Raw genomic sequence first — 20915 nt, forward strand, 5'->3', positions numbered from 1 at the left:
AATTGGAATATGAAGAGGTTGAGAGATTTCTCTTTAAGAGTAAAGAGAGGGTTTGTATTATGGTGGCTAGGGTAAAGTTCACAAAATCAATTCACGCCCTAAAAGAGCCATAAAGAAGAATTTATATGGAGAATGGTTAACCCATTCTCCAAGTTTTTCCCAATTTACTCTTGTGCTCAGTTAATTAAATAACGTCTATTTAATTAATTAGCACATTAATTAAATAATCATCTATACATTAAATCCAATTTAACGTATATATTCAATTAATATAAATGAACATCGTATGTTTATGTGCATCATCTCTCTATTAATTTAATTAATTAATTTTTTATGAATCTAATTCTCTTGAATTAAATATTTAAATCCCATTCAAATATTTCTCTCCAACTTAATTTAAATTATAAATCACATCCATAATCAATTACATATTAAGCACATTATTATACAATTTTCTCAAATTGATTTGAACAATTCAAATCATTCCTCTTTAATATCCTCAAGTGAGCTAATAAGGGGATCTGATGGACCTACAGATCAGAAACTCCAACGATATGATATTGTTTGGCTAAACTCATTAATAAAATCAATCTTAACTGTGGGTACACTCCACTAAAGACCCACAACATCATTCTTCTCACTGTATATATATTTTTGCGTCCACGAATATAGACCAATAATAACAAGTTAGTCCATCATGAGCGTTTGTAATACTAATTGGGTTAAATTACCGTTTTATTCATGGGTTACCTCTAACTCTTTAAGTACTATTGGTCATCTAATGAACAACCTATTTATGGTCCAACTAATAAACAGAAACCCTCTCGAGCCAATGAGAGGGTGGAGCCCTTTGTTCATGTCCCGGAGACACAACTTAAAGAACACTCATTTACTTACCATAAAGTCGAAAAGGAGTGAATTCCATATTATATTATTATGTTTCCAGCTCCTCACTCGGTCTTGTCCCCAAAATAGTAGACATACTGAGTCGTTAAACTGGCCACCCTCACCCATACAAATCAAGAACAATCCCTCATGAATAGGAGTTCATAATACACTCAGGATTAAGACTAAGTTGCCTAGGTCATCAATTGAAAGAGGAACTAAACTAGTTAGCGATGTTACATCTAATGGTTACTAATTGGTGGTCCGGTCTTATGCAAACTCATTAAATAAGATACCCTCCCTCGCATGTCACCTATACAAATGTGTTGGATCATTGCATTTATATCAAATACAAAGTAGGCCGTATCCATAGTGTCACCAGGATAAGGTACCCAACCTTATCCTTATACTATAGACCCTTTAGGCTGTTTCTAGAACATTGATCCCTATATGTCTCTACATATAGTTCAAGACTCATAAGACAACCTTGGATGTTAGTTTATTAGATTTAGGGTTATTAAGACAAAGTAGAATACAACACAATCAATAACATTTATTGAATTAACATCAATAATTTTTTATTGATGACGGTCAATTGATAACATTTACTATCTATAAGTTTTAGTGTATAAAACCGACTACTTCAACAACAGCGTGATGGTCATAGATTTCGTTAAATGGCAACGAACCGACTACTAGAAGCGAATTGGAAAAAGAACTCGAAAATTGGGGAAAAACAAAAAATCAATACAGAAGAAATTAAAAAAAAAAAAAAAAAAAAAAAAAAAAAAAAAACCTATGTGAAGAAAGGGAAGATGCCAAGAGTGAAGATGAAAGACTCCTTATTCAACGTGAAGGAATTGGTGAAAAAGGATGAGAAGATGAAACAAACCCCCGATAATTATGACCAAAAAAATTTAATTAAAAAGTTTAATTTATTATTCACGTATCATTGGAGCTTCAAGTTATAGATCCATAAGGTTCTCTTGGTAGGTCAAAGAGAATAAATGAGAATAAGTTTTTGGATTAAATTTGAATTATGCAAATTAATTGAGGGAATTAATTATATATGATATAATTAATTAAATTTAAATTATATGTGATATAATGACTATAATGTATTTGATATATTTATAATATTAAGTATTTAAGAGAGGAATTAAATATTTGATAATGATTCAAATATTAATTATGTGAATTGGATTCATATTATTAAATATAATGTAAATGTGATTTATATTAAATGTCATTAGTGAAAAGAAAAAAAACTATGGTTATATTGTATATGACACAGTATTAAAACTATAATTATATGTTATATTTGATATAACATATAGTTTAATATATATTATATGATAAGGTAGTTATCATATTATAATATATTTATTTATTTATTAAATAAATAAATAAATTATATATAATATATATATTTATTTTATTTTATTAATTTTTAAAATTAATTAATGGGAGGGAGTCTCCCTCCCCCTCTTTTCTCTTCATTTTTTTCATGTGAGTGGAAAATAGTTCCCGTAGATTCTTCTTCTTCCTGCAAAATGAAAAAAAAAAAAGACGAAGGATGAAATACGACGAGTCGAGTACAACAATAGAAGAAAAGTGTTCTTCCAGAATATCACGAAGCAAGAATGGGTTTTATCGGATGTAATACGCAACTACAATTATGCATTAGTCTTCAGTATATTATTATTTTTTACTAATATTTCTTTAGTTCAGTTTTGAAATATGTTGTTGTAGGACATGATATTTTATTATGTTCGTGAAGTGCAAATTACAATCGCGACCTGAACTTTGTCAATACACTTTTACTATTGTTGACACCACTTTTATGGTATGGAACGATTAACCATTTCCTTAAAAATGTTTTATGTCAACGTATATCATATTGTTTTCACCTGACATGAATTTTTTATGTCAGTCAATGATCATAGAAAAGTAATTGCATCGAGGGATGTTGTTGGGATGGTAGAATGGTGGAGTGGTAAAGATGAAGCCTTCATAGTTTATGTGCTTGGGAAGGTCGAGGGTTGTGGACCTGCATGGAATGAATTTAGATACGTGTACGGGCCCATCAATATTAAAAGGCATTGGATTTTGACAAGCAACGATATTCAAAAGGGAAGGGTGGCTATTTTTGACTCAATGTCACGGTACATAAACAATATTCAGGTAGAGAGTGCTACGCGCTCCTTGTCCTAAGGGTTGCCATCACTTTTAGCTGCATGTGGATTTCATGCAACCGACCATCAAAGTGAAAACACAAGTGCATAGTTTCCACGCTAACCACCACGAATTGACAAACTAGTGGCCTCGACTACGAGTATTATTGTGTGAATTTAATAGAGTTTGATGTGAGAGGAGTACAATTAGATAAATCAATGCGATCAAAGATACCGCTGTTTAAAAGGCAATATGTTGTTCAATTGTGGGCAAATAAATTTGTATGATTATGCGCCATAATCCTGATCCTGTATATATTGTAGAAATATTCGTATATAATTATAGAAACATTGTACCAAATTAATATTAGGAATACTTCATTGTGGGTTGTTGCTCATGAAATATTAAATCAAGGTAATTGAGTATTAAGTGTTAAATGTATCCAGTGATTGAACCCGACAACATATACGTAAATAAAAACTTCATAAACATAACTCTGTGTTCACGAAGAGTACAAGTTTTTATTAACGCTATTTATAAAACAAAAGGAAAAAAGATAATAAAAACAAGAAAAAAAATACTACATATTAACTAAAAAAGCAGGAGGTTGAGTGGGAGTCAGAGTCAGATTCAAATTCGGAGTCAGAGTCGAAGGAGAGGATGACAATGTCAGAGCTTTTGTCTTTCCCTTTCAGTCCATTCGCACCATGATTATCCCGTCTTGTTGTTAGGGCTGATCTATTTGACGGGTCTTAAGGCCCATCCCTTGTTTCTTTCGTGGTTGGGGGAGGTACATAGTTAGGGTCTAATGACATATCTAACGTATCCTTGTCGAGCTCTTCTTTCTCCAGCTCTTTCTTCGAATCTTCCCATGACATGTCATTTGAAACGGAAGGCGTCATTCCAGACAAATTTTTTTCCTCATTGGACAAGTTACTGGTTGTGGGATTGTTGTAAAGATCCTGTCAATTCTCTGATACTCGTAGAAGTTCTCTTCTTCTAGATCATGCTTCAAAACATCTTTTCTTCCTCAAGCCATTTACGATACACTAAAAAATAACTTTTTGGATAGGTTGTCCATGCATGGGGGTGGAGTGGTTAATGTAAGAAAAAAACAATGAAGGAATTAAATTTGTTTGATCTTCTTAATCGATATCCCGAAATGATGTATTGCTATCTAATAAGTACATGCAAACTCTTTGGGTTTCGAACGGATGCAATTGTTGCACGCGTAATTTATATCGCGATAAACCAAATATCGCAAAATAATTATTGCAATGATAGAAAAGACATGCAATAAATATTGGGTTTAGGTTGTTGCTCGCGATAACGGGAAGTCATCAATCTCGAGCACAGTATTTATGTGATTAACTCGTTTAGTGAACAATATTCCTACATTTCTGGCATCCGAAAATGCATCGCGATGTACAATTTCATCGCAATATAAATTACAAGTTCAATGGTTGCGTATGTTCAAAACCCAAAGAGTCAACATGCACTTATCACATAGCAGTTCATCATTTTGCAATAGAAATTGGGAAATCAAATGACTTTAATTTCTTCAAGTATTTTTCTTATACATGGACAACCCACCAAAAAAATTATTTCTTCATTTTATTGTACATGTCTTGAGGAAGAAAAGATGTTTCAAAACTTGGTCCAGAAGATAAAGGACTTCTACAAGTATCATTGTGATATGCCGAAGTATTAATGGGATCTTTATGACAATTCCACCGCCAGTAACTCGTTTGATGAGGAAAAAGTTGTGGACGAAATGACGTCTTCTGTATTAAGCGACACGTCATGGGAAGAGCAAAAGAAAGAGCCAGAGAAAGAAGAGGTCGAGAAGGATATGGCAGATATGTTGTCGGTGAAGATCCCTTTAAAGGGAACCGTAGTAGAAGTAGGATCGTCCAAATTTTCTCAAAATTTCAAACACATCTATACATTGTAGATGTGTGTATAGTCTCTAATGTATAATCCTCTGATGCTTTCTCTCAAATGTTGACTTTGATTTGAAGGTTGACCTTCTCTATTTTAGACTACTTTTAAGGACTATTTTGAGGCATTTTTATTCCGATCTTTAGACCTAAATTCAACATTTTTCAGATCTAATTAGCACTAAAATAACACCTAGGTTTGTAAATAAAAAAAAACTAAATAAAATTGAAAGTTATAGAAAATGATCCTTGTAGCATAGTTATCACCGTTAAGTTTGTCGGCAGTAAGAAAATTTAATGTAACAGTTGTCATATTTGAAATTGCTGAAAACATACAATTTAATGTAACAAACATTAACCAATTTTAAAAACCAATCAATTTAGTGAAATAATTTTAAATGTACCCTATGTGACATCTATTTTGCAATGATGCTTCAGTTGAGCAAGGTGAAAGACACCATAGGGTGATTAGTTATTCTTTCACTGAATTGAGACTATCTCAACCAATAATAACACCAGAAAACTCTTGTTCCTATAATTATTAATCACCATCATTTGGTCAATAAATTTTTAACTTGCTCAATATTTTCTTGTAAATGTAACCCCTCATTTTAGATTCCAAAGCTCTACCCCAATGATCCAACCGTAGGAAAAGACCAATTGAAGCAAAAACTAAAGCAATCATATCCATTCCTGGAGTTTGAGTAAAATTTCATGCAAATTTCATCCGTAGGGGGACACAAGCAAAGGTGTCTTGAGGCTGAGCATGAAAGTTTACTACAAACTAATGAGAGAGACCGTGTGATTTGTTGACACATGTCCTGCTCCCATTTACTATAAACACTCTCTTCATTCACCTTGTTATTGACCTATACAAAAACCATCCGTAGGAGGACACAAGCAAAGGTGCCTCGAGGCCAAGTATAGGTCTCACAGTGTGATCTTTTAGGGAGAAACATGATAGAAAAAATGAAGTATCATATATCCCATTTTCCTCTCACTTAGTGTTTTACCTAGGGTTGATCAACTTAAAAAAAATACACCTAATTATTTTTACTAAGTGTTTGTGAACTTTGCCCAATGTAACATTTACTTTGGATAGTTTAACAATATTGACTTATGTTCATTAAACATTTTAACAAACATTAATCATTTATTGCATGCTTGTTACAAATCTATCTAATTCACATTTTAGGTAGGAGTATTCTGTTTCCATCAACTTAAATACCTCAACCTAGACAAAGTTGTCCTTAGACAAAGGTCCCTTATAGATACATTTGTTACAAATTTAATCTTTTATAATCTTATTAGAAATATGTGTGAAGGATCCCTATGAAGGGACCTTGAGCGGAAGCCGTATCGTCCCAATTTTCCAAATTTATAGAAGAATAATTTTTCAAACAATAACATTCAGATCGTGCATTTAATTCATAATATAGCATGCTTCTAAAACAGAAAGAGAGAAATAAGAAGGGTTTCCAAAACCTTTACCTTTTGAGGACATTCTTCAAAATGAAATCCCAAAACTGAAATGTACACGATCACGAGATAACCTCGGTATTCTTTAGTAAGAATCTAGGAGTTTGTGGTGCTCTGGTGATTTTGGTGAGGGAAAGGAGAATTGAGAGGAAAGGAATAAGATTTTTTAATTTCACAAAACTGTTCTGTGTGTCTCTGTTTTTTTTTTTTCATTTTGCAAGAAGAAGAAGAAGAATCTACAGGAACTATTTTCCACTCACATGAAAAAAATGAAGAGAAAAGAGGGGGGAGGGAGACTCCCTCCCATTAATTAATTTTAAAAATTAATTAAATTAAATAAATAAATATATATATAATTTATTTATTTATTTAATAAATAAATAAATATATATTAATATGATAACTACCTTATCATATAATATATATTAAACTATATGTTATATCACATATAACATATAACTTATAGTTTTAATACTGTGTCATATACAATATAACCAAGTTTTTTTTCCTCCCTCTAATGACATTTAATATAAATCACATTTACATTATATTTAATAATATGAATCCAATTCACATAATTAATATTTAAATCATATTCAAATATTTAATTCCTCTCTTAAATACTTAATATTATAATATATCAAATAGATTATAGTCATTATATCACATATAATTTAAATTTAATTAATTATATCATATATAATTAATTCCCTCAATTAATTTGCATAATTCAAATTTAATCCAAAAACTTATTTTCATTTATTCTCTTTGAGCTACCAAGAGAACCTCATAGATCTATAACTTGAAGCTCCAATAATACGTGAATAATAAATTAAACTTTTTAATTAAATTATTCACCATTTGTTAATTGTCGGGCTCTCCACTAAAGATCTACAACTGCACTCTTCACGCTATAGATATATTTCTGTGTCCATTAGATATAACCAATTAACAGTATGATGACCGTTCACAAATTGCTTGTAAGTACAGCTAGGCCAAAATTATCTTTTTGCCTTTGTATTTACATCTAACTCCTTAAGTACTACTAATCCCTCTAATGAACAATACATCATAGTCTAACTAATACTAAACCCATCTCGTGCTAGGAGAGGATGTGACACCACATTGTTCAAGCCCTGAAATCAACCCTTAAGGAAACAATTTATCTACTTACCTCCTACATTAGGGAATGAGTGAATTCTTCCTTGTGTAGCTGTGTTCCTAGCTTTGCAATCAGATGAATTGTGAAACCCCGAATGTTTATTTTTGTACTTAAAGCTTGGTCAATTAAAAATTTAACCTAAAGGACTAAATATTAAAGTGAAGGTTTTGGGAAATAAATTTGACTAAGTATTAAAACATATAAACATCTAGTATTGATATGTTACCAAGGTCAATAATAGTTTAGATATGCTACTTAGAAAGGTGAACGTGTGAAGGCTCCATGGGTTCCATGCGTTGGTGATAGGTATTGAAGTTTGATGCAAGGTAAAGTGTGAGCGCTAGGTAGCCGTGTGATGACATGAAGGCACTGGCCAAGTGTTGGCATGAGTAGGCTGATCACACGTTGGAATGTCGTTGGGCGTGGACAAGGTATGCGACAGCTAAGGGGCTTATGAGGTTAGTAAGCATGCGGGCAAGGTATGTTGTGCATTGGTGCAAAACTAGATGCTAAGCCTAGTGCACGTGTGCGAGTGATGCACGGAGGCTTGGGTGCATGGTATAGGCATTGCGTGATCGAGTAGCGAGGAAGGGCTATCGAGCAACGAGTATAGGTGAGGCGCTGACGAGCGCACACGAGCAAGACGATTAACGCAAGGTGCGAACATTCGACAGCATGCGTGGAGTCACGCGAGCGAGGGCACAAGGCACCGATTGTGGGGTGTTGAAGCGTTGCACGGAGAGTAAACGCATGGCTTAGCACTGAGTGATGAAACCAAAGCGCTAGGCGAGTGATGCAGTTATGCAATGGCTAGGTTGATTTAAGGTTGGGGAACCATCCTGAGCGCTTACATGCTCCATAAAAGTGGCCTAGGCATAATGTTGTCATTTAAATGTATGGTATGCGTCGGCCTAGGTGAAGGGGTTGAGTGCATGAGTTTACGATGAAGGCCATCATGCACCAAATAGAAGCCATCGTGCGTCGAGTAATGGCTATCGTGTAGCGAGTAACGACAATCACGTATCGAGTAATGACCAAACGCAAGCGAGGAAGCACTTGGTTATTTTATAAATCTTGAGAAATTTAAAGGTTTTGGGCTGTTAAGTTGTGATTTGAGGGACAAACGGTGGGTGATTCACCAGCTTAAGAGTTGGACGAATTGAAACTTGGAGCTGTCAGCTAGAAATTTAAGGATGGAATGGAAAGAATTAAGGTGGGCTCACAAGAGGGCATGGAAAAGAAAGCTGATGTGTTGGCTAAAGGAAAGGAAGGCACTTAAGGACTGAGGTGGAAAAGGGTTGTCGTGGGAAACACAAGTTGAGGGCACATTGAGATCCAGTTAAGCTAAAGGTGTCAAGCTGGGAAGAACTTAGGACTCCTATAAATAGGACAAGTTGAGACGATCAACTCTCACAATCCACTCGTGCCTTTTGAGTGAAGTTAGTGAGGAAGTCCTCAGAAGGGAGTATAGAGAAAGGTCTCGGGCTGCCGTCTCAATTGAGGCGCTGAAGAAAGAAGAGCTTGCGTTGGAAGTTTAGTGGCCTAGCTGACTCCATATTCTGATTGCTTAGACCTATCATTTAGCCCTACCATGCATCCCTGCCAGCGCGCGCGCCTCGCTAGACGCATCCGAAAGAACGCATAGACGCATCCTAGCGTGCATTGCACGAATCGTACCGCCCAGCGGTGCCTTGTGCAAGGTCTATCACCCAGCTGCATGCGTTCTAGCCACCTGTACACTAGACGTGCCCACCCTACAGCCCAACACCCATCAACTTGCCAAAATAACCTCCAACGAATTGTTTTGAAAAAAGTTAGGCCTATTTTTAGGGGGTAAGCTGGTCTTTCTAACTTTTAAATTTATTTGTGATTAAAACTGGGGTTTTTGGAAGAATTATGAACTAATTTAGAATTTCTTTGAAAGAAAAAGAATTAAGAAGAAACAGGATAAGAAGATGGCTAAAGAATTTTCTAAAAAATCGATCAGGAGAAACAGTGAATGGTTTATTTTGAAATGTTTGGTTGAATCCATATACATATATGGTATTATATATATATGTGTGTGTGTGTATGTATGGTTTGGAAGACTTGTCTTGATCTGAAAATATGATTTCTTGGATTATAATTATTGTTCTTTGGTTTGGATGACTATTTACTCTGTGTCTTGATTTGAATGTTTAGTTGTTTTGGATTGATTGGAAATTTAAAATTGTACCCAGATATTATTAGCATATTTCGTGGACGTTGGATTGAAATTGTCAGGGTGTCTGATTGGGATTATCCATGTACCCGAGTATATCTAGCAGGAGTAGTCGACATGTGCACATTCGACGGGTTGTTTGGGGTACTGGAAATTGTTTTCTCAAACCAGTCTTTTGGATTTGTTATGTATTGATAGATTATGTGATCATGGCAACCTTGCTTCATTTATTATCCGTATATGTATAAGTTGGATGGTTGTTCATGTTGTGCTATTGCTTTCCCAAAAATGTTTGAAAGCGAATAATATTTAGTTTAAACCTACCACTCATTGAGCACTATTGTTCACGTTTTCCAAATGTTTTTTTTCTTTAAATTCCCCCCCCCCCCCCCCCAGATGTCAGAAGAAAGTGATGGAATTGGCTTAAGAACAAGTCGACAGGGATTGCAGAAATCATTCTGTCTTGACAGCTATATCAAAAGGGTTCAAACATATGGTGGTATTGAAAGTGTAAAAAATTGATAAACATTAATGTATTGTATAAAATAAAAACTTAGATGGTAGATGTTCTCAATATCTATAGTCTTCACACTTCTTTTTGGGTCTTAGGGGTCGACTCGGGAGGGGGTGTGCACGAATCCCTAAAATGGTAGGCTTATTGAGTTGGCGATCTGGTCGACTCGTGGTCCGATCTTATACAAACTCCTTTATATAGAATATCTCCACTCACATGTTTCCACATGAATGATCATAATCAGATCATTTGTAGCACTTTACAACAATTGTAACATCTATAAAGCGGGCCATACTCATAGTGTCATCAGGATAAGGTATTCAACCTTATTCGTCTACTACAGACCATTTAGGTTATCACTTAAACATGATTCACTCGTATGTCTCTACATATATGTTTAACCTACAAGATAACCCTGGATGTTAGTTTATTGGTTTAGGGTTAATGCAACTAATTTTGAAATAAAACATCACATATTTTATTACATAAATAAAATGTTTGTACATCACAATTACAAACTGTGGGACCCTACGAGATTTAGGGCATCAACCCCAATATTGTGATCATAGGTCTAATGTGAATCAAATTTTAAACTATTTTTAAAAAATGATTTTAACCTATGTTAGCATGTAACTCTTTATCATAGATTTTAATTCTAATTTCATTTAACTTATAACTATTATAAAGTATAAATAAAATAATTAAAACATAAAATTACATCTAATGACATACCTTGAAAAAATATAACAATTATAATTTACTTAAGTGGTGTCATGCATCATGTAATTCCATCTTTCATACATACATAACAATTATATATTATAGTAATGAAATATAATTAAATAATACATCTATACATTCTTACTATATATTATAACGTTTATAATAAAAATGATTCACGGTAATGTTATTTATGCATGTAATCATATATTATAACTATTATACTATATGATGCATGAGTATGCTCAAAATAATTTATGTAACTATATGTTATAACATTTATAATAAACATGATGCATGAATAAGGTTTATCCTAAGGTGGGATTTTACTATATAGCATACAATATGACATATATATATATATATATATATATATAACCATACATCACATGTACAATTAAATAAAATAGCAATAATGGACTAAAATTATCATTTCAAACCTTAATTAAATTAATTATTATAATAATAATTAATTAATACAAAATAAAACAAAGACTGCAACGACTGCTTTCCAGGTCTCTTGAACGCACGTCGCTAGAACTGCTCAACTGCACGCACACGTCGTCGGAGCACAACGACGCTCTGGTCCATTTAGCCAAACCATTGCAGTGCTATGGCCAGAGCGCAAGGGCATTCATCGGAAAGACGGCAGTGTCGCTACGCTCTACACATTTTCCCCTGAGCGTCTGCACTCTGGGCTATTGTCTTCTTCCGAATTCATCCAAATTTCTCTAATCTTCTCCAATTTGAAGTCAAAATCAGACCCGATCAACACAGACACAAATAAAGACTCAATAGCAAGATTATATGCCCAAAAAATACAATGGACCCTTACATACTAAGTAATTTAAAGCAGTAAACAACCTAAATGACAATTTCAAAACATCCAAATTAAAATCAACAGAACATACATCCATTATACAAATCTAGTGCACCCACCTTAAAACTCTGGTTTTAATGTTCGAAAAAGAAATTAAGAGACTCAACCTAGCTCTGATACCAATTGAATGTTTTGAAAACCATAGTGGAAGCGTGAAAGGTTATCGTGTCTCTCAATTTATTTTACAGAACAATACCAAATAAGAGATGGCGAAAACTTATGGTAAATATTTATACATACAACATGCTAGTTACACAGTTAGAGAGAAACGAAGGGGAAATTATTACATACACTTGAAGACCAAGTTCTTCACGTCTTCTCTCCAACGTACTGCTCAAACAACAACAACCCAAACTCTTCTCTTGAAGCCACAAACTATGCAACCAGACACCACCACTGGGTTATCTTGGTATTCTCAAAGGGAGAGAATTGACGAGAGTGTGTGAGCTTCACTTTAATTTTGGAAGATAGGAAGAGTTTTTGGTTAGAGAGATGAAAGCGTGAGATTGAGATGTGCAAAGGAGATGAATCTCTGACCTTCTTCTCTTGAAACTAACTCTCAAGTTGGTCGTATGAGAGAGTGAGTTGAGAGAGTTACAATAACTCCCTCCCCATTATTTATTTTAAATTTAAAAAAACTTAATGAAATATAAATATAAATATATATATATATAACAAACTTTATACTATATCAGACATAACACATAATCTATAATTTATATTATATCACATTTAATATAACTTATAGATTATTAACCTCTCATCACTACAAGAAAAAGACCTTTCTATAGTTTTTCACAGTAGCCTTTTTCAATATAAGCTATAAAAAAAACCTAAAACTTTCAAGACAATTTGTGTGCGCATAAAAAGAGGTGAGAGGGAAAATTTTGGGCTGAAAATTTATGTTGTTGAAATTGGGGGTAAGTTCAAGAATAATGTATTTTTAAAAATAAATAACAAAAATAGGGTATATAGGAAAGAAATTACAAAAGTAAGGTGAAGGGAAAAAGTATTGACAAAAATAGAATAGCAAAATCGTGTACCCAGTACACGATTTTTATGTCAGCTAACAAACTCGTGGACTCTTCCACGAGTTCCATATTTTATTATTTTTTATTACTTTTTGATTTAAGTGGATATAAAGGGGAACAAATATATTTGAATTTCACGGTAAAACAAATTTATGTAAAAAAAATCTACTGTAAAACAAATCTATGTGAAAAAATGATTTAGTCTTCATTCGTGGCTAGAAATTTGATTCAATTTTTATTTTACCGTAGACTTTTAAAAATTTAAATTTCACAATAAAAATTCTCCAAAAATTAAAAAAAAAAAAAAACACTAAGAAATAAAAGAAGACAGAAGTTGGGAAAAATGTGAAAAAAATAGATTTGGCCTTAATCCATGGTTAGAAATTTGATTCAATTTTTATTTTATCGTAGGCCTTTAAAAATTTGAATTTATTCTTCGAAAATGCAAAAAAACACTAAAAAATAAAAGAAGAAAATGGAAGTTGGGGGAAAATGTGAAAAAAAAATATAGATTTAGTCTTACTTCGTGCTAGAAATTTGATTCAATTTTTATTTTACCTAAATTTGAATTTAAAGATTATCTGAAAATGAAAAAAAAAAAAAAAATAAACTAAAAAAATAAAAGAAGAAGATAGAAGTTGGGGGAAAATGTTAAAAAAATATATATATTTAACCAATTCGTGGCTTTGATTCAATTTTTATTTTACTATAGTCCTTTGAAAATTTGAATTTCACATTAAAAATTCTCCGAAGATGCAAAAACACCAAAAAAAATATAAGAAGACAGAAAAAAAAAATTAACCTTAATTCGTGGTTAGCCTTAAATCATGGATCGGGTGCACGATTTATGTGCCGAAACTCATGCACCCCATCCACGATTTCACAATCCTATTATTTTTTGTCAATAGTTTCAAACCATCCTCATTTTTGTCAATAAATATTAAAATAACATTATTTAAAAAAACAAAATCTTGAAATTGTCCCTTTCTTTTTCCAACTTCTCTCTTTTTTGTAAACGTTGAAAGTAATTTTAGCTGAAGTTCGTTCTCTTCTTCCAAATCTCTCACAAAAATAGTCGACACCCATGTCTCTTTTTTCCTCATTCCTCTCTTCTACCTTCTTCCCCTCTTTCCCCTCACATCGACCATGTTTATTTTTTCAATCAACCACACAAATTTCACTCGATAGTGAAACTACGACTTCAACCTCCAAACAAAGATGAAGTTGAAATTTATTTTCAGGTCCTTTAATTTTTCCCTTAATCTTTTCGTTTCTCCTTTCTACTTTTTGGAAAGACCATGTGGTATCTTGGTATTGCTTGAAAATGATCGATAGTGCTTGAAATCGCTCGACAGTACTTGGAAACCCATCAGAATGCTTTTTCTTCCACCTAACAAGAATATGGAAGGTGCGTTGTTTGATCTTATACGATTAAAAATTCTCTTTTGTCAGATTGTGGGTTTTCTTCCTGAATTCTTGAAAAAAAAAGAAAAGTATGGGATATGTAGTTTACTTCTATGTGTAGGTTGTGATGGTTTTTGTGAAATTTGTTCTTCCCCCAACTTTCTTTGAGAAGTGGTCCTAATAATGCTTGTTTTTTATGGGTTGGTTCCTATACAAAGATGTTTTATTTGGAGAATTAGATGATCGGGATGTTGAGTCGGGTTGCAGAAATCGAGTTGAGGTGGGGAGGGATATTGCATGCCAATTGTTTGTTAAAGTGGTTGAAGAATTTAGACAATGCTTGGTTTATGAAAGAAATATACAATATTCTGCTTGCGGGATGTTTAGTAACCTTAAACAAAATATTAGACAACGACTTGAAAACTTTCAAACATTTGTCTGATTTATAATTTTGTTTTATTTCATATTTGATTGGATATTGCTAAAATACATCTAAAATAATATTTTGATTTAACAAAAGCTAATTTTTTTTTTTTTTTTAAAAAAAAACTTTTCTAGGCCATGTTTAAGATCCCATATCATAGTTGTTAGTCATCAAGTTAAGAGAAATTATACATGCTTGAAAGATATTCGTAAAGGATCAATTTCATTTGCTTGGACAATATTTCGATTGTCTCTTAGCTTTTATACACCAGAAGGAAGAAAAAAAATTGAAGATTTACGATGCAAGTTGTACAGTGGTTAACGATTGAGTGATGGTTTTGTTGTTGATGATTTAGAGCTATTCTTCAAGTCTCTACAAAAAAATGAACCTTGATCCAAGAGGTGACTTACCAAATGGCAATTCCACATGAACAAAAAAACCCAGAAGGCTCTGACTCACAAAGACCTCACATCGAAAATTTTGCCGTCTTTTTTGTCATCTTCGCAAGGTTTTTCTCTTTCTCCCATTTCATTACTTATTTTGACTTTAAGTTTCATAAGAATTCATCAGTAATGGTAAATTCTTGCTTTTATTTTGGTGGCATTGATTATATAGGTTGTGAATATTTGTGGCTATTGTTGCAGGGTTTTAGATCCCCAAAATCTGGTAAGTATCTAGTTGATGCTAGTTTTTGGTTTTGTTAGTTATTGATTTATTATTATTATTGTTGTGTAGTATTGTAAAGTTACTTGATATGTTCGCTCATTGGAGGGGGGAAGGTATGCATTCTACTTTGGTCTCAGTCATTGGATTTATTGTCCTTTCATATGAGTGTACATGAACTTTGAGATGATGCTTTCTATTATTACACCTCCAGTTTTTGTTAGTTTTGTTGTGCCTTAGAGTACTCGAAAAGTGTTAATGTGGTTGTTGGTTCCTTTGTGAAGTTTCTATTGATTTTGCTAAATATGTTGAGACCACCAAGCCTTTCTCTACTTCTTATCCCCTCCATAATTCAAATTCTGCAATTTTGCATGTTAGGTTCTCTCACTGTCTTTGTACTTATTTGCTCAAACATGTCAGTGTTCATGTTTCTTGTTTTGTATATAAAATGGTGAATTAGAGTCTATGTTTTGTGGTTGTTATCTTGTAGAACATTGGGATTGATCTGCTCTATTTGGAGTACACCTTCAGAGATGTGGAAGAATCTGAGAGTTTAAAAACTAGATCTCAAGATGGGAGTTCGAACAAGAATGTAAGCCAAAATAGTCAAATTGAATTAAGATTGTTTCCCAGTACACCAAATGAAAATAACTAGGTTCTAAATGGACCGTGAATTCTAACATTTAAACAAAATTTGATATTTACACATAATTAATATCCATGTTATAAATTTTTAGTTTTCAATTTATTAAATTTAGAAACATAAAGTTTTTTCTTTCCTTTCCATTTGTCTTTTGACTTGGGATGGTCGAATTTATGAGGATCTAGGACTAATCGGAAGTAACTTGAGACATCTTTTTCTCTCATATAGAAAAGAATAGATGGGTTTCTAGGATGATGTTCTAATTACTACTTTTTTTTTTTTTTTCGTGCTTTAGGTATTCCTCAAAGGAATTATGACACATTAATCATGTTGGGGTTGATGTCCTAAATCTCCTAGGTCTTGTACTTTGTAATTATAATATACAAACATTTTATTTATTTAATAAAATATGAGATATTTTATTCGAAATTTATTAGCATTAACGCACAAACCAATAAACTACCATCCAAGCTTATCTTTTATAGCTTAAATATATATGTAAGGAGTGGATCATGTTTAAATGATAATCCAAATGGTCTGTAGATGGATAAAGTTGGATATCTTATCTGAAAGAAATCTTTTATTCATAGAGATCCAGTGAGTGAAAGCGGATCATTCCAAATTTCATTGTTAAAGAACTCAAACAATTACAGTCTAAACGGAATAGATTATGCATATACTATAAATTACAACATGCTTCTTATAAATGAACAAACAAGGGATAGAGTATACAAACCTTTGAAGAACCTTTCTTCAAGTATCCCTCTGATCGTTCAGCCACTGGTTCAATAGCACGAACTCGAACGCAACGATCAAAACTCGATCTCAACGAACGTCTGGATGAACCTCGATCGCAATCGAGTTCAACTCAATCCTCGATCCTCGAATGGAACTAGAACACCACCACAAGAGTTACCTTGGTATTGGGCTCTGTGTGACTTTGGATAGAGGAATCAAGGAGGTAGACGATCGAATAAGTGGGAGATGGATGAAGTCTATCGTATAGACTTTACTACTCGATCGTGTAGTACTGAGTCACTATCGTATAGTAAACTCGATACTTGATCGTTTAGGCTATGAGACACTATCGTTTAGTAAAACACTTTTACTCGATAGTTAATTCTTTTGTCAAACGACACAAAATGAATCATCAACCAATTTTGGAAAACCATTTTTCTTTTTATCTCACAATTACCATAAAACTTCCAATAACCTCTCACTCAATCGGTTATTAAAGAAAAAGAATATTATCATATAATTAATATATTATAAATAAATATGAATAACCAACTTATCATATTATATTTATAACCTATAGTTTTTAATATTTCATCCTATGAAACATATAAATCATAGTTCTTTTCTTATGTTTTGGTATTTAATATAAATCATATTTATATTAATTCTCTATTTAATGCATCTAATATATACATATCAATTATATCACATATAATTAATTAATTTAATTATATCACATATAATTAAATTTCTCTTGTTAATTTGATCACTTCAATTACCCAAAATCAGATTCTCAACTTGAACCTATTGAGCTACCAAGGGGATCTTATGAACCTGTAACTTGAAGCTCAACGGTACGTAAATAACTAACTAAACTCTTTAATCACGAGGTTCACCATCCGTTAACTGTTGGTCATTCTACTAAAGACCAGCAGTTGCACTCTTCGCACTACAAATCTATTTTTGTGTTCATATGACCAATCAATAGTGCGATGACCCATCATAAATCCCTCGTAAGTACAGTTGGGTCAATTTATCGTTTTGCCCCTATAGTTACATCTAACTCCTTAGTACTACTGATTCCTCTAATGAACAATAAGTCATAGTCCTAGTATGACTGAGTCCTCTCTTCCTAAGAAATGGTGTGACCACTATATTCAAGACCCGGAATCAACCCTTATTGTAGTTGAGTTCTGTCTTGTAGTTGAGTTGAGTTCCCCAATTAGACGAATTTCCAAAATGGTAGGCTTGTTAAGTTGCAATCTGGGCACTCTCACCCATACAAATCAAAGGACTGCCCTCATGAGCAAGATTTTTCAACTCACTTAGGATTAAGGTCATGTCACCTATGGTCATCCTAGTGAAATGTAAGTCTCATTATGAACGGCGTTATATAAAGAGACTAATCATTTCGTGGTCCGGTCTTATACAAACTCTTTATATAGGATACCCTCGCTCGCATGTCTCCACATGAGTGGTCAGGATCAGACCATTTGTAGTACTTTACAACACTTGTAACATCTATAAAGCAGGTCGTATCCGAATGTCACCAGGATAATGTACCCTCCTTTATTCTAACTACAGACCATTTAGGTTATTACTTTTAAGACATGATCCACTTGTATGTCTCTATATACATGCTTAAGTTACATGAAATAACCACGGATCTTAGTTTATTTGATTGAGTAAATGCTTATAAAATAACACTTATTTTATTAATAACAATATATTCATAAAGTGTTTACAAACTATGAGACTACCAGGAGAATTAGGACATCAATCCCAACATTATCCTTGTGACACTACGAATATGACCTGCTTTGTAGATGTTACAATTATTGTAAACTACTACAAATGATCTGGTCCTGATCATTCATGTAGAGATATATGAGTGGGGTGTTCTATACAAAGGAGTTTGTATAAGACCGAACCACGAAATGAATAGTCTCATTATATAATACCGTTCATAATAGAGACTTACATTTCACTAGAATGACCATAGGTGACATGACCTAAATTCTGATTGAGTTGTGAACTCTTGCCTATGAAGGTGGTCTTTTGATTTGGGGATTTGTCTGATTAGGGAGCTAAAAACACAACTACACAAGACAGAATTCACTTCTTCTCTAACGTCTGGATAAGTAGATAAATTGCTCTCTTAATGACTGATTTCGAGGCTTGAACAATGTGGTGTCACACCTTCTCTTGGCTGGAGAGGGATTTAGTCATAGTTTGACCATGACTTATTGTTTATTAGAGGGATCAGTGGTACTTAAGAAGTTAGATGTAACTACAAGGGAAAAATGGTAATTTTGGCCTAGTTGTACTTACAAGTAATTTGTGAAGGGTTATTGCGCTTTTGATTGGTTATATCCAATGGATAAAGAAATATATTTGTAGTGCAAAGAGTGTTATTGTCAATCTTTAGTAGAGTGACTGACAGTTAATGGATGTTGAATAATTTAATCAAATGAGTTTAATTAATTAGTCACGTAACTTCAATCTACAAGTCCATAAGATCCCTTCTGTAGCTCAACCGGGATTATTGAGAATTAGTTTTGGATTAGTTTGAATTGTTCAAATTAATTGAGGAAATTAATTACATGTGATATAAGTAAATTAATTATGTATGTGATATAATTATATAAGGTATTTGATACATTATAATATAAAGTTTATTTTAGAGGAAATAAATATTTGAATATGATTCAAATATTAATTATATGGATTTGACTCATAATTAAATTTAGCATAAATATATTAAATACCACAAATGATTAAGAGAATTAAAAACTATAGGTTATATTGTATTTGATACAATATAAAAACTATAGGTTATGTGTTATATTTGATACAACATATAGTTATATATATATATATATAGTTATCTACATTTATTTTAAATTTAAATTTCAAAATTAAAGAGACGGAGTTACAATTTCCTCCCTGTAATTCTCTCCATCAATGAGTTGGTGGTGTAGTTTGTATTCTTGTCCCTTTTCCCTCTTAACGTATGCTATGAATTTTCTGAATTAATGCATAATTATTTTTTGGTATGTAAAATTCTTGATTCTGTGAAAAATTAAAAATTGGGTCGATCCCCATTTCCGCTACGGAATTTCACAGTTCCTTCAATTAGTTTGAGTGTGGTTTTGGTCCCAAACTTTTTTTTCAATTTTCTAGAATACATTTACAGATCTGATGGTGGGTAGCATTCAGTATGTTTTCATTAGGTGAAGGATTATGATTTTTTTTGTTTGCAATTATTGAAATTTTTTTGGATTGGATCATATTTTTACAGCTTTATTTTACAAATTTTGTTTGTAAGAGCCCTTTGTCTTTGGGCATAAATTGTTATAGAGCCTGTATTTCTTTGTTTTTGAGTCGATCGTGATCATTCCGGTGGTTTTCTAGAGAAATTGAGGCCAAAATCAAAGAAATTTTGAAGGAAATCACAACTGTACATTGGCTTCTGTATAGTAGCATTGCAACGTTAGGTTACAACATTGCAATACTCCGAGACGGAAAGAATGAACCAGTTCGCATGCAGTTCAGTTTGTGGCTCAATTGGTATGTGTTTGGTTCACTTGGTTCAAGTGGTTCATGGCCGATTTGGGTGCTCGATGGTCCAGTTCGTATGGTTCAAGACCTGATTCACTTGTTTTGAACCCGTTGACTAATAAGTTTGTAACAGTTAGTTTTTTTAATTAATTAAATTAACATAAGTATTATATTAATTTAACAAATTTTTTAGGTGTCCAATCCCGGTCCAATAATTGTTTTAAATTATACATATGATGTATGATTTATTTTATATATTTACATGTCATAATGTATGTCATATAGTAAAATCCTATCATTGGTTATGCATTATTCATGCATCATTTATATTATAAATGTTATAATATATAGTTGAATGATTTTATTTTATAGCATACTCATGCATCATATAATATTATAATGTATCAAATACCAATGTCTATGTTTGTCTTAAAGTTTGATCTAGGCAAAGCTTACAACTTTGTTGATGTGGATCACCAATGTTTGTAGTTTTATT

General features: G+C 32.7%; 1 long non-coding RNA gene across 1 annotated transcript; it reads left to right on the forward strand.

Moving 5' to 3' along the window:
* Window positions 1–14020: 14020 nt before the first annotated feature.
* On the forward strand, window positions 14021–16249 carry LOC120080434. Its single transcript, XR_005482511.1, has 3 exons — window positions 14021–14394; window positions 15170–15322; window positions 15430–16249. It is a non-coding gene; the product is annotated as an uncharacterized LOC120080434 (long non-coding RNA).
* Window positions 16250–20915: the final 4666 nt, after the last annotated feature.

The sequence above is a fragment of the Benincasa hispida genome, chromosome 6, assembly GCF_009727055.1.
Source record: "Benincasa hispida cultivar B227 chromosome 6, ASM972705v1, whole genome shotgun sequence".
NCBI lineage: Eukaryota > Viridiplantae > Streptophyta > Magnoliopsida > Cucurbitales > Cucurbitaceae > Benincasa > Benincasa hispida.